The 13,526-nt window shown below is 39.0% G+C and overlaps 1 protein-coding gene across 4 annotated transcripts in view; it reads right to left on the bottom strand.

The window, feature by feature from the left end:
* JAKMIP2 (janus kinase and microtubule interacting protein 2) overlaps positions 1–8,031 on the bottom strand; it is a 133,380-nt gene extending 125,349 nt beyond the window's left edge. For 2 of the 4 annotated variants that reach the window (XM_036424373.2, XM_036424374.2), the window contains exon 1: positions 7,678–8,022. The gene's annotated coding sequence lies outside the window, so the exon portion shown is untranslated. Of the gene's footprint in view, positions 1–7,677 lie in introns of all 4 variants that reach the window. The other 2 variants (XM_036424375.2, XM_036424372.2) reach the window with 2 other exon arrangements.
* Between the last annotated feature and the right edge of the window lie 5,495 nt (positions 8,032–13,526).

The raw sequence follows: 13,526 nt of genomic DNA, 5'->3' as shown, positions 1-13,526 counted from the left end.
AAAATTTCCTTCCTGAAAATAATACCAATGCATTGTTTTCTGACCAAATAGTATCAACTAAACTTAGATTCGATTTTCTATGTAGATTTTAACTGCAGTTGGATTCCAGAATTTCAAGCATCGCAGTAAGTGATCTCGATATAGATTCCAGAAAAAGAAAGGGAACAAAGACATTTTTCTCAGACTTTAGTTAAACTGGATCAGCAAATGAGGCACCTATAGAAGTGGCTGTTCCCACTGGCTTGAAGACATCCTCTGTATTTGCCAAGGATACCTCACTATTCCAAGTTACTCTTTTGATATTTGGTTCTAAACTTTCATTAAAGCAAGATGCTGTTTTAATTTATCTTTTGAGTGAGGTTATTACTTCAATTTGCTTCAGCTTGATTTTTAGATATAGAAATGAAGAAATGATTTGTTTATGATTAGTGAATTTATTACACACACATACTAATGGCTCAGTGCATGAAATTCATGCAGGGCGTGTCCCTCAGCCCAGACCTCTCCAATCTGGGACCCTTTGCGGGGATGTCTGACTGCTGGTTTAGGCCTGATCCCTAAACTGGCAGTAGGACATCCTTCTTGCAATTGAGGACTGCTGGCTCCTAAAAGCTCACCTGCCTGCCTGCTTGATCACCCCTAACCACTCTGCATGCCATCCTGCTTGTCCCCAAGTGGCCCCCCCCCCCCACCGGCCTTCTTGCCTCAAACTGCCCCCTTGCCGGCCTGCTCGCCCCCAATTGCCCTCTCCCTGCCGACTTCATTGCCCTTAACAGCCCCCCACACTGACCTGATCACACTTAACTGCCCCTCCCCATAGGCCTGCTTGCCCCAAACTGCCCCCTGATGCTGGCCTACTTGTCCCCAACTGCCCCCCTGCTGGCCTGATCACTCCCAACTGCCCTCCTCCCTTGCCTAATTGCCTTTCACTGCCTCTGCCATGGCCCCACCACCATGGCTTTGTCCAGAAGTATGTTCGGAAGGTCATCTGGAAAGACTCCCAGTCTAATTAAGCAGATTAACCTTTTATTAATATAGATGGACCTCTACAAGGAGTCATATAAAAGCTCTAAGTTAAAATATAAGAAGAATCCAATTAGTCATATTTTAAAAGGGGAAGAGTCTGATGAGAGTGAGCTTACATTTAAAAACTATATTCATATTTAAAAAAAACATAAACACATTCATAGATACAGAGCCAGACGGGAGGGGGTGGGAGGAATGGATGAAAAATACGGAGGGGAATAATAGGTACAAACTTCTAGTTGTTGTTTTTTTTTTAAGCATAGCTTATTGATTTTAGAGAGAGGAAGAGAGAAAAGAGAAACAAGGATGTGAGAGCACAACTAGGCATGTGCCCTGACTGAGAATCAAACCAGCAACCCTTAGGTGTACAGGATGAGGCCCAACAAACTGAACCACACTAGCCAAGGCACAAACTTCCAGTTTTAACATAAACAAGTGATGGGAATGCAATGCACAGCACAGGCAATAAAGTCAGTAATCCTATATAATAAAAGGCTAATATGCAAATTGTCCCCTTGACTAGGGGTTTGACCAGGGGGCATGGCCAGCCAGCCAAAGGCCTGCAGCTCCTCCCCCCTGATTGGCCCCACCTCCGATGGCCCAGATTGGGGCGGGCTAGCTGGACCCCCATCTGTGCACTAATTTGTGCATCAGGCCTCTAGTATCATAATAATTTCATTCCATGACAGATGATTAATAGACTTACTGTGGTTACACCATAAAGGATGTAAATATAGAATCACTATTTTATACCTGAATCTAATGTAATATTGTATGCCAACTATATTTTAATAAAATATAAAAATATAAAATATAGAACAAATAAAAATATGCACAGGTTTAAGAGATATATATATGCCAAAAATATATTTCCATTTAGTCTGAGAAGTCATGTGACAGCTAATGTTTGTCATTTAAATATTTTTTCATAAAGGAGTTGAGTTGGTCACAGAGGTTAAGATTGTAGGATGCCACTATCATACTGAGAAAAAATTAGATGAATCTGAAAGATATTTGTTATTTTTTTTAATTATTGTTTATGCATGCACCTGCTGTGATTCCCAGTGTTTCAAACAGAGATTTTATTGACGTGGGCTAGAAAGTCATTCATTGTTAGCAGACAAGAGATGACCCAGGTTAATTTAATGCCCATTGTGAGAGATTGTAGTAAGCCTGGGTAACAAATCTTGTGTTTCCTGAAAGTAATGCTTGACTCACAGCTGCTGAGAAGCAGGAGGCTCTACCTGTACCATAAGAAGTATTTAAAGCAAAGTGTTAAAGAGGCCCAAGTGGGGGGAAAATCATCTTGGATCATCAAGAAAAATGCACTGTGATTAAAAATTTAGTAGAGAAATATTTCATTGACACAATAAAATAACTATAAAACAATGCTTAGAGTATGGTCCCATTTATGAAACACTATGCCTGAGTGTGTTTATAGTGTCATATAGGGGGGGGGAAATCTAGTGGGAAATATTCCAAAACACTAAGAGGAATTATTTCTTGATGGAGGACTTATGGATGACTTTCTTTTAAAACATTCCTGTATTATCTTTTTTTGCTCTTAAAATGAGCATGTATTTCTTTACATGTGAAAAAAAAAGCCTTTCAAAGACAAACTTTAACTGTACTGGTGAATACTGATTTAAAGCAGAATGTCCTCAGTGAGACAGATCTCTCTTGCCCCACAAGCTAATGAATGTGGAATGACAGTTCAGACGGCACAGTTTGCTCTTTGGCCAGCACTGAATTACCAGTCACACAGGGTGTATGCTAGGGCATTCGCAAAAAAAAGGGAGGCACCAAAAATTAGAATATTCTGGAGAAAAGTACTTACTTGACTTTCGATATTTCAGAAAAGTATTAAAGTGTTTATTCAAGGAAAATATCAGGTAGTTGTTGAAGCTCTGTACACTTGTGTATTATTATATTTAATGCCCTTTTTATTTTTAAAAACATGTAGGTGGAGAGATGCTTAGGACATATAGGTAGGAGGTATGGCTAAGTTTTTTCAAGGTCCAAAGCACAGAATAAAATTATGTTACCTTCCAAACTCTCATTAAAAATAAAAATAGTACTTGGTCATAAAATAAGTGCACAGCAGTCCAATATAGTTCTTACTTTTCCCTAGAGAAATGCTTTTGTGTTTTTCTGAAATATCAGGAATCCCAAAGTTTTTCCAAAATAATTTTTTGTGCACCATTTTTTTGGTCTGATACCCTAACGGTACACTTAGACTATGAACCAATTCAACATGTTTAAAGAGCAAATCATGACACCTGAAATATTCAAATAAAAATCTAAATAAAGATGAGCCACATTTAATGCAGATCTACTATATTTGGTATTTAAAAATTCAAATTAGCAAGATAATTTGTTACATTTTCTAATATGGCACAATTTGGATTCCAGCCGCAGTTAGACCATTTTCCTAACCCAAACTGAGACTGTTTCCACTTAAAATACTATAGTGATAGAACTGGGGGGAATATAAGTTAAAAATAAAACAATGTAAAATGAATGAGAACTACAATAGATTATATTAATACTAGAGGCCTGGTGCATGAGATTAATGCACAGGGAGGGTCACTTGGCCCGGCCAGCAATCAGTGCCAATCACGACCTTCCAGCTGCAGGCCAGAGCCTTCCTTCATTCCATGCCACCCCCTGATGGTCAGCACACGTCATAGGGAGCAATCACACTCTCGGTCGAACTCCCAAGGTGACACTTTGCATATTATCCTTTTATATATATAGAAAATACGTAATGACTAATATAAGGTGCATTATTTTGTCATTAACTTTCCACATGTGTACATCTTAAATCCTCCAAAATATTCTAGGTGCTAACATATGCAAATGTTGCTTCTCATGTACGTGCTCTACAAATAGTAGGTTTGCAATTAATTAATTCATCTCCTTTGAAAACACATTTTCAGTTCTAACTGACCTCTCAGAATAACAGCCAAGTATAAATCTAGTTTATTCAGTAAAACCTATCGTTGAATTATTTATGTTTAAACTTCCATGGTAAATTTGGTTTCCTTTTAGGCTGCAGCCATGGGAAACAAGCATTAACCTTCTGATAGACCTATGAGAAGTGAAGAAGATGGTTTTGACTCTCTTTCTAGTTCATCCTGGTTGAGACTTGAAGCATGTACATAAAACTGAAATATATTTTGGGATCACTTGAGAAAACAAGGCACATCCTATCACAAAGTGAGAAATTAGATAATGTGTTCTATTCCAATTAAAACAAGTTTTACCGAAGTTTAAATAGCAGTCAAAATATTTACTATCTCAACCAGAATGGCATTTTCAAGATAGTATCTGAGGAAAGGATAACTAGCTATTAAATGGTTCATTTAAACAATAACTTAATTGTGCCTTTTTTGTTTTTTAATAGAGAGAGAGAGAGAGAGAGAGAGAGAGAGAGAGAGAGAGAGAGAGAGAGAGAGGAGACAGCAATGTGAAAGCTTAACATCGACTGGCTGCCTACTGTACTCCCTCCATGAGGGATAGAGCCTACAACCCAAGTATGTGCCCTGACCAGCAATCCAAAGGCAACCTTGTGGTGTATAGGACAAAGCCCAACCAACTGAGCCACACCAGCCAGGGTTTGAATGTAGTTTTTATATATGGTTTGTTTTGTTCTGACATCAACCTGATGGCTTTTGAATTATTTTGTATCTAGACCCCAATGAAACCCATTTCATTTTTCAAAATTAGCCATGCAGAAGGGAGTAATTTTTAATATGGCTATTAGGCATCACACTCCTTAGAGTTACTGGGAAAGGTCTCTCACAAAACGGCCACTGTTCAGTTCCCTGCATCCTGACAACATGACATATAAATTTCTCCCTGCAGGTGATCAATTGATTTCTTTAAAAAATAACCAGATTCTGTCATTTAAAAGCCCATTACAAAATGGAATCTTACTGTTACAGGTCTAGAAGTACATGATATGAAACACTTAAATGGACAGTTGACTCTCTAAAGTCAGAGAAGTTTTTGAGAAAAAATCTAGTCCATCTCAAATAAATTCATGCCTAGGTCATATTTACGGAAGTTTTGATGAGAAAAGAAGGCACTGCCCTAGATGGTTACCCAGATGACCACTCAAATTTGCCATCAGAAAGTTCTACATTTTGTATTTATAATCTCCATTCTTCCCAAGGCAGTTTTGCCATTCTTTAGGTTCCCCAAAATAGGAAAGAAGCAACTTCCTACATGCAAACCTTCGGCTTCTCTTAAGCAGGTAACTGTCCATCTCTCAGGTTTCTCTAAATGTAATAATCTTAGTTTCTTTATTGTTTCTTAAAGAGTTCAATTTGTAGTCCTTTATACATAATTCACATTTCTGTGCCTCCGCCTCAAAGGCTATGTAATCATCTCAAATTGTGGGACCACAATCTAGACCTGTATTCATATCAGGGTCCGACCACATATCTGAAACATAGGACTGTTCTATATCCATGGCCTACAGTGATTGGCCTCTGCTCAAATTGTACCAATATCACCTATAAAACCATATCCCCATGAAAAGTCAACACAAAGGAAAGAAAACAAAGCCCCAAGATACCCGTTTTCATTGTATAAAACAGAGTCAACTATGTCTTAATCCTTTAAAGCTTACAGTAGATATATCTGAAATTGTCATTTTTGGAGGTCAAAAGTTACCATGAAGAAATTCAGGATGCAGTGTGTTAAAATTCTGATATGACATACAAGCCCAGGGATATTTCCTTGCTTGACTTTATATAGTTGTTACAATTAGACATACGGTAGCAAGATTTTACAGAGTCATGCATCTATATAATATATGAATGTCATAAGCATATTAAATGCATTCTCTCCATTAAGTTGCTGTAAGAGTCTTCCCATATATAAACCAAATAGGACCTTTATTCTCGAAGAAATTAAGCTATAAATCTGATTCAAATACATATAAAAATTTTTAAATGAAAGAGAGTGATGGGTAAAATAAAATGAAAGATTAAAACCAAGCATACTGATATTTTACACTGTAGGAAATGCTTGCACTGACAATGATATTGTTAGAGACCAGATCGATGGGCTGAAACTAGTCCATGTGATGAATGCAATACTACTAACACACTTTTACCTGCAAGGATTTTTCTGGCTTTCATTCAGTGAGATCCATTATCCTGGGTGGTAATGGAGGCCTGTACCCTACTCATCTTAGACATCTTTAGTCTCCTGCGCTGCCCTGAAGCCTTGACATGATAAAAAGTCAAGCAGATCCCAGAAAGCATTTGTAAACTACCATACCCCCCACCCCCCTTTTAGGTTACAAGCCACACGTTCTTTTGCTAAGCTTTGCTCTCTCATTTCATTTCATTGTATGAGCAGATTCATTTGGAAATGACTAGGATACTTAGGAAATACCTAGATTTTTCAAAAATCAATCTCACTTTCCTGCTCAACCGTCTAAGTAAGTGAATCCGGGATACATTGGAGAGAACTCTAAAATGGTGCCTGGATACTGAAGGAATGAGCAGCAAATAGCATCACTATTAAATAAAATGAGTGCATTTCACCATCCAGCTTGCCCTGTGCTTTCTGGGACACAAGGCACACACATGAAAGGGATGGGATAGAATTCCAGGAAAACTGATTTGTTTCCACAATCATCTGGCAAAGCGATGTACACAAAATAATATCCTAAGCCGCCTCCCTTTCCCATCATTGTCAAGTCAGGGTTCTCGGATCACCCCTCACAAACCTCATTAAAAATAAAGACAAGAGGCAGGCTATGAATTCACATCCAGTGCTACAATACATATTAAATGACAGGCATCTGTCCTAATTGGTCACAACAAAACTGATGGGCAATCACAAGAATAAATCTCACATTGATCCAGATGAAGTCCACGAATAATGTTACAAACCAGAAGCATACTTACAAAAATATCCAATTACCTCCAAGCATGCAAGGGCATTGATAACCCATAAAAAACAATTGCAAAGAATGCTTTGCAGATAAATAGGTTTCACACATGCCCTCTCAATGCGAAGTAATGTGTATATGTGTTATGCATATCCACCGAATCTACATTTGTATAGTCATGATGAAATGTATGTACTAAAAATGAAACTGTACCCAGCAAATGGTTTCTCAGCAAGAGCACATGAAGAATACGGAACAGAACACTCAATTCTGGGGCCACCTTTCCAAGGCAAAATCACCTTAGAATTAGACAGAGAAGCTTCTGAGGCACCGAATGTGGTTTTGAGCAAGGCCCAGCCCTGTATGTGGAAGCTGCAAATGAAATGATTCCTTTCAATAACACCCATTTCTTGTGAGCTCTTTTTCCACCCCCTGATTCTGTTGCTAAGCTTGGAAGGAAAGGAACCAAGTGGTTCACTCTGCATTCTAAGCCAGGTAAGGAAAAATCAGAACACCATTTCTCTCTCTCTCTCTCTCTTTTTTTTTTTTTTAACCGGGCGCGGATGCCTTCTTACTTCCCTCTTCCTGGCAACCTTCCTCTATCTCCATCCCCATCTCTGTCTCCACCTCTTCTCCCACTCCAAGGGGGAGTCATTGTTCCAGGGCAGGCCACAGATGTACACAGAGGGCATTTGGGAACAAACTAAGCCAGGAAGACAGCCCCACTGGGTCTTACTCACCACGCTGAGACCTTGAGAAGCTGTTGAAAGGAGGGAGAGGTGCAAACTGAATCCATTTTCCTTGCGACCCAGTCGGATGCAGCCTCCGAACCCAACATCAGCAGCGGCTGCTGGGATTTTTCTTTTCTTTTCTTTTCTTTTTTCCACCCTCAGTCTCTGGCTGGCGATGGTGCGAACAGGAACCACCCTTCCAGCCCCACTAGAATACCAGCAGTCCGGGCGGCAGCGGCAGCAGCACCAGCATCCCCACTGGGGCCTCCTCCCTCTCGGAGGATGGGGTGAGCTCGGAAGCAGCCAGGAACTTGCAGCAGACACCTCTTCTGGCTCCTCCTCTCCCGCCCCCTCCCCCACAGCCCCACCCCTGCTGCGGTAGAGGCTGCCCGTCTTGGCAGCTGCCGGTTGTCATGGTAATGACCAATGGTAAGCGATCAGACAAAGGGGGAGGGGAGATGGGTGGAAAGCTGGAGGGGAGTGCATTGGTGCAGCTGCCCTCTGGGATGCTCTGGGTCTCTCTCCTCTTGGACTCCGGCTCTTTAAAAGTGGGGCAATGGTGCCTAGATAGGCACGGGAAGAAAATCGTTTAAATGGAATCAACATCTAGACTCTCACATACAAAACAGCTCAGCTATGTGTGTGCATTGGATATGGTTTTCCCAATGAAATGTGTTAAGTTTGAGATCAGAGGGAAAAATTTTGAGAAAATTATGTCGTGTACTAGGAAATTACTATCACTCCAAATATGTGTCCTTGGTAGCATCTTTTACTCAATGCCACTCAAGGTTGCTAGGAAGCAAAATGAGTGGCGGGACTTTGCAATAAAATAAGAATCTGATTCCTTGGCACTAGTCTCCCTTGTTCTTTTCAGGTGAGTGGCTTGGTCTTACTGTTTTTCCACTCTCCTCTCCTCCCCGTGAAGCAGTCCCAGAGCTCATTGCATTACCCTGTGGAAAAGGACGATGGGACAGAGGAAACAATTCCTTCAGCAATCAGGATTCTCAGTAGCACAAGTTGGTAGATAGTTCCAAACCTTGTTAGTTCCATGCCATTTTCACGAATGCTCTTGTGAGGTCCCAAGAAGTGAGGTCAGCAGGATTGAGCTCTAGGTGCGTTGTTTCTGGCTATAAATTATAGATGACACTAGTATTTATCTCATGCAGTAGTTGTCAAGATCAAATGGGACAATGCACTCAAAGCACTTGGCATGTAGTAAGGGTACAATAAGTGATTGCTGGTAGTAGCAGTACATTGTGTTAATGTCTTAATCCAAGAAATGAAAGGAATAGCATGGCAATTACAAATATGGGGAAAAGTAAGGTGAGAGCACACTTAATACATGTGATCTGTGATGATGATGATGACAATGACAAATATAGGGAGGCCTGAGAGATTAAAAGTACTCTAACGTGTGATAATGAAGGATGTTCTCTAAGCCCTAAAGGAGTTGGATCAATTTTCCCAGTTCACACAGCTAATAAATGGCAGGGCCAGAATTAAAACTGGCTCTTCTAACACTGCTCTTGTTTAACCATTGCAGTAAACCCTTGATTTTTCAGACCTTGATTTAACAGACACATTTTTTGCTTGTATGTTATGTATGAAAATTAACACCCTGTTAATTTTTAAATGCTTTTAACCAAGATTTGCTTACAATTAGATTAACAGGTTATTTTTTTGTTATTAATTCACTGTTTTCTTAAACAAATTTTAGTGAATAGCCCATATGTTGGACAAAACGTAGTAATTTCACTGATATAAATAAATAATACATAGCTACAACTATAGTCTACGTATTAAAATCCAAGAGTCGTCCTAACCCGTTTGGCTCAGTGGATAGAGCGTCCCCTGGCAGACTGAGGGGTCCCAGGTTCGAATCCAGTCAAGGGCATGTACCTGGGTTGCAGGCACATCCCCAGTGGGAGTGTGCAGGAGGCAGCTGATCATGTTTCTCTCTCATCGATGTTTCTAACTCTCTATCCCTCTCTTTTCCTCTCCGTAAAAAATGAATAAAATATATTTAAAAAAAAAATCCAAGAGTCACCTCTTGTAAACAATGTTCCAGGAGTGATTAGCATGTAATCACACTGCATCTCAAGGTAATTGGTTTTGTTGTCACGTGGTGTGACTTTCTGCAGCAGTTTTAACAGGGGCTGGCCAATGTTTCCACGTGCGCTAAGCCACGCCCCAGCTGTGTGCCTTTGTTTACTTATGGTAACTGGTGAATGCACACATTTATTAGATCTATTTGATGTAAATTAAACATTATAGTAATACATATAGAAAACTTTTACGTGAAATTAAAACTTTTCATACACACTTAATTTTAATTACACAAACATATTTTCATAAAAGTAAATTAACTAATATGTCAAATTTTTAGCACACAAAATCGAAAAACCTACTTTATTCTGTAGGGGACTTATAGCTTTAATAAACACCCCCTTGCCCGAATTAGTCCATTATATGGAGGTTTTACTATACCACTCCGCCAGGAAATGGAGATACTCTGTTCTTAACCCATAGGGTTATTTATAGGTTCAAATGGGATTAATCAAGTTTCAGAGTTAGATAGCCTGGGCTTGATTTCCAATAGGTACGGCGTGGGACTTGTTAATTAACTTCCCCGAACCTATGAGTTTCACCTGTGAAATGGAACTAATCATAGAAGCTGACAGGTCATGAGAATAAACAGGATCATGCATATGTAGGGGTGTCCAACTCAATCAAAGAAGGGGCCAAAATCTAAAATCCAGCCTAAATCGAGGGCCGAATGGTTTACGGAACAGTCATAAACTGTCATTGTGATGGAAACGCAGCGGAGTGTAGTGATGACAGCGTGGTGCGGGCCACATTGCAAGGCCTGGCGGGACGTATTTGGCCCGCGGGCCTTGTGTTTGACACGTGATATAGAGCATCATTACATAGTAAATGTTCAGTAAATATTAACTATATTCATTTGTCACTCATTCTTACTTAATTAATATTAACATGTGAGAGAACTTATTCCTGCATGGAAAAGGCCTTGATGCTAAGGCCTTATTCTGACAAAACTGACTTAAAAGTACTTCACTTGTGGAGAAAAGGGTTACAACTTACCCTCAGCACTCCTGCTCTGTGCAGCTAGTGGGCCCTACCTTCCACCAGAGCCTGAGCAATCATTCACACAGTCTACATTCACTTCCATCAGCATCACCGTCCGGGATTTTCACCACAATCATCTTTGCCACAGCATTTTTTGCAGCATCACTAATTGGCAGTAAGAAAATTGTGTTGTAAAAAATACTGTAAACCAATTGACAGTTTGGGTGTGTTTTTGTTATTTATTTTTTCATGTGTGTGTGTGTGTGTGTGTGTGTGTGTGTGTAGGGGTCCATTTCTCCATTGATGGGTCCATCTCCATAAAAATTAAACTAACTGGTTGACAGTTTGGTGGGGTTTTTTAGTTTGGATGAATTTCTCACAGTTACTCCATTTGTATATTACATATAAATCTTAGCCAGCCCTTCTAATGGTCTACAGTACACTTACCAGTAAACATGGTGCTGGTGGTCTTAACATAGCATTTCTTCCAGATGATGAGGATGTTCCCCAAGAGTTGGTGGCTTGTTATTTTGAAACACATCGTATTGAGAGAAGAGAGCCAAGGGCCCCTGAGAGAAGAATGGACCCACATTTTCCCCAGAAGGAAGATGTATGCTTAGGTACAAACAACAGAGACCAGTTATTTGAATGGCACTACCTTGAAGTTACAAGCAATTAACAACGTATTCGCATACTTTGTGTTTTGCAGTAAAGTCCTTAACTTTGTTATTCACCTTTTCATGCTTCATTATGTTTTTTAATCTCTCCCCTTTATTTGTCGTTATTTATTTCTTTTACGGCAACATTGCTTTACGGCCAAGGCCAAGTAGTTAAGCCTGTGAGATGTTTGCGGCAATGAAGCCTCCGGCAGAGATACGTAAACCGGTGGTCAGCAAACTCATTAGTCCACAGAGCCAAATATCAACAGTACAACGACTGAAATTTTTTTTGAGCCAATTTTTTTTAAACTTACACTTCTGACGCCACTTCTTCAAAATAGACTTGCCCAAGCCGTGGTATTTTGCGGAAGAGCCACACTCAAGGGACCAAAGAGCTGCATGTGGCTAGCAAGCCAGGGTTTGCCGACCACTGAAAACCATGAGTGCCAAGTAAGTGAAGTTCTGTAAGTGTAAAGGGATGGGTTGGGATGATCTGGCTTCTTTTGTATTTTTCATCCTCCGATGTCTCTGCAGAGATGGGCTGGTAAGTCAGCGGAGGAGAAAGTGGCAGGCGGTGGAAGCCCACGTGTCCAGGTGACAGTCCTCCGTGGTCTAATGAGGAGTGTTTTGAGCCCAGAGCTGGTGTGGTTGGGTGAGTGATTCTGGTTTCCTCTTAACCACCAACACAAACAGAATCAACTGTGGGAGAGAAAGTGTTCCCTATTTGAACAGTTCCCTAGTTCAGACATTCAAATATAATACTACTCTCTCATTTTCCGTATCTCTGCAGCACAGTTATTATTTAATAATATTTAATGATTATTTAGTAATTTCTTTAGATATTTAATCATGTGGAAGTTATTTTTATTTTATTACTTGTTATTTATTTTAAAGTGAAATTTGTCTCTGGCTTTTAGCAGAACAGTAATACAAATAGGCATGGTAGAGAGTATCCTCAGTGAAAGGAACTTAAAGCAAAACCTATATATATATATATATATTTATTTGTAAAACAGAAACTTAAACTGTATTTGTAATGATTTTTATTCAAAAGGTTAAACTTTAAATTTTATTTCATCTCTTCATTGTCATCCCCTCTCTTACCACACTTTATTTTTCTATGGTATTTATCATCTAATATATTATTTATTTGTACTTTAAAATTTTTAATCTGTCTTCACTAGAAGGTAAGCTATGAAAGAACAGGGATTTAACAGATTTTTTTCAATTACAGTTGACATACAATGTTATATTAATTTCAGATGTACAACACAGTGATTGACATTTATATAAAGTGATCAATCAGCCTGATAAGTCTAGTGCCTATTTGACACCATACGTAGTTATTACAATATTATTGACTACCAGTATATTCCCTATACTGTACTGTAAATCATTCGGACTGTTTTTATAACTGGCAATTTGACATATTAATCCCTTTCCCTTTCTTACCCATTCCCATCTGGGTATCATCAGTTTGTTCTCTGTATGAGTTTGTTTTTATTTTGTTTGTTTGTTTTATTATTTTTTACATGGATTCCACATGTAAGTGAAATGATATAGTATTTGTCTTTCTCTGATTTATTTCACTTAGCATATTATCCTGAAGGTCCATCATGTTGTTATAAATGACAAGATCTAATTTATTGTATGGCTGAATAATATTCTATTGTATATAGGTAATACACTTCTTTACCCATTCAACTATAGATGGACACTTAGGTTGCTTCCATATTTTGGCTATTGTAAATAATACTGCAGTGAACATAAGGGTGCATATGTCTTTTTTAAATTAGTGCTTTGGATTTCTTCAAATAAATAACCAGAAGTATTGCTGGGTTATATGGTGATTCTATTTTTAATGTTTTCAGGACTCTCCATGCTGTTTTCCATAGTTGCTGTACCAATTTACAATCCCACCATTAGTGTGGGAAGGTTGCCCTTTCTCCACATCCTCGCCAATACTAGTTGTTTATTGATTTATTGATGATAACCATTCTGACAGCTATGAGATGATATCTCATTATGTTGTTGTTGTTTTTTTGCATTTCCCTGATGATTAGTAATGTTGAATATTGATTTATATGCCTATATGTCATATGTATGTCCTGT

This window comes from Pipistrellus kuhlii, unplaced genomic scaffold (genome assembly GCF_014108245.1).
Source record: "Pipistrellus kuhlii isolate mPipKuh1 unplaced genomic scaffold, mPipKuh1.p scaffold_m20_p_8, whole genome shotgun sequence".
NCBI classification, from domain to species: domain Eukaryota; kingdom Metazoa; phylum Chordata; class Mammalia; order Chiroptera; family Vespertilionidae; genus Pipistrellus; species Pipistrellus kuhlii.
This window is presented reverse-complemented; position numbering and strand designations above follow the sequence as displayed.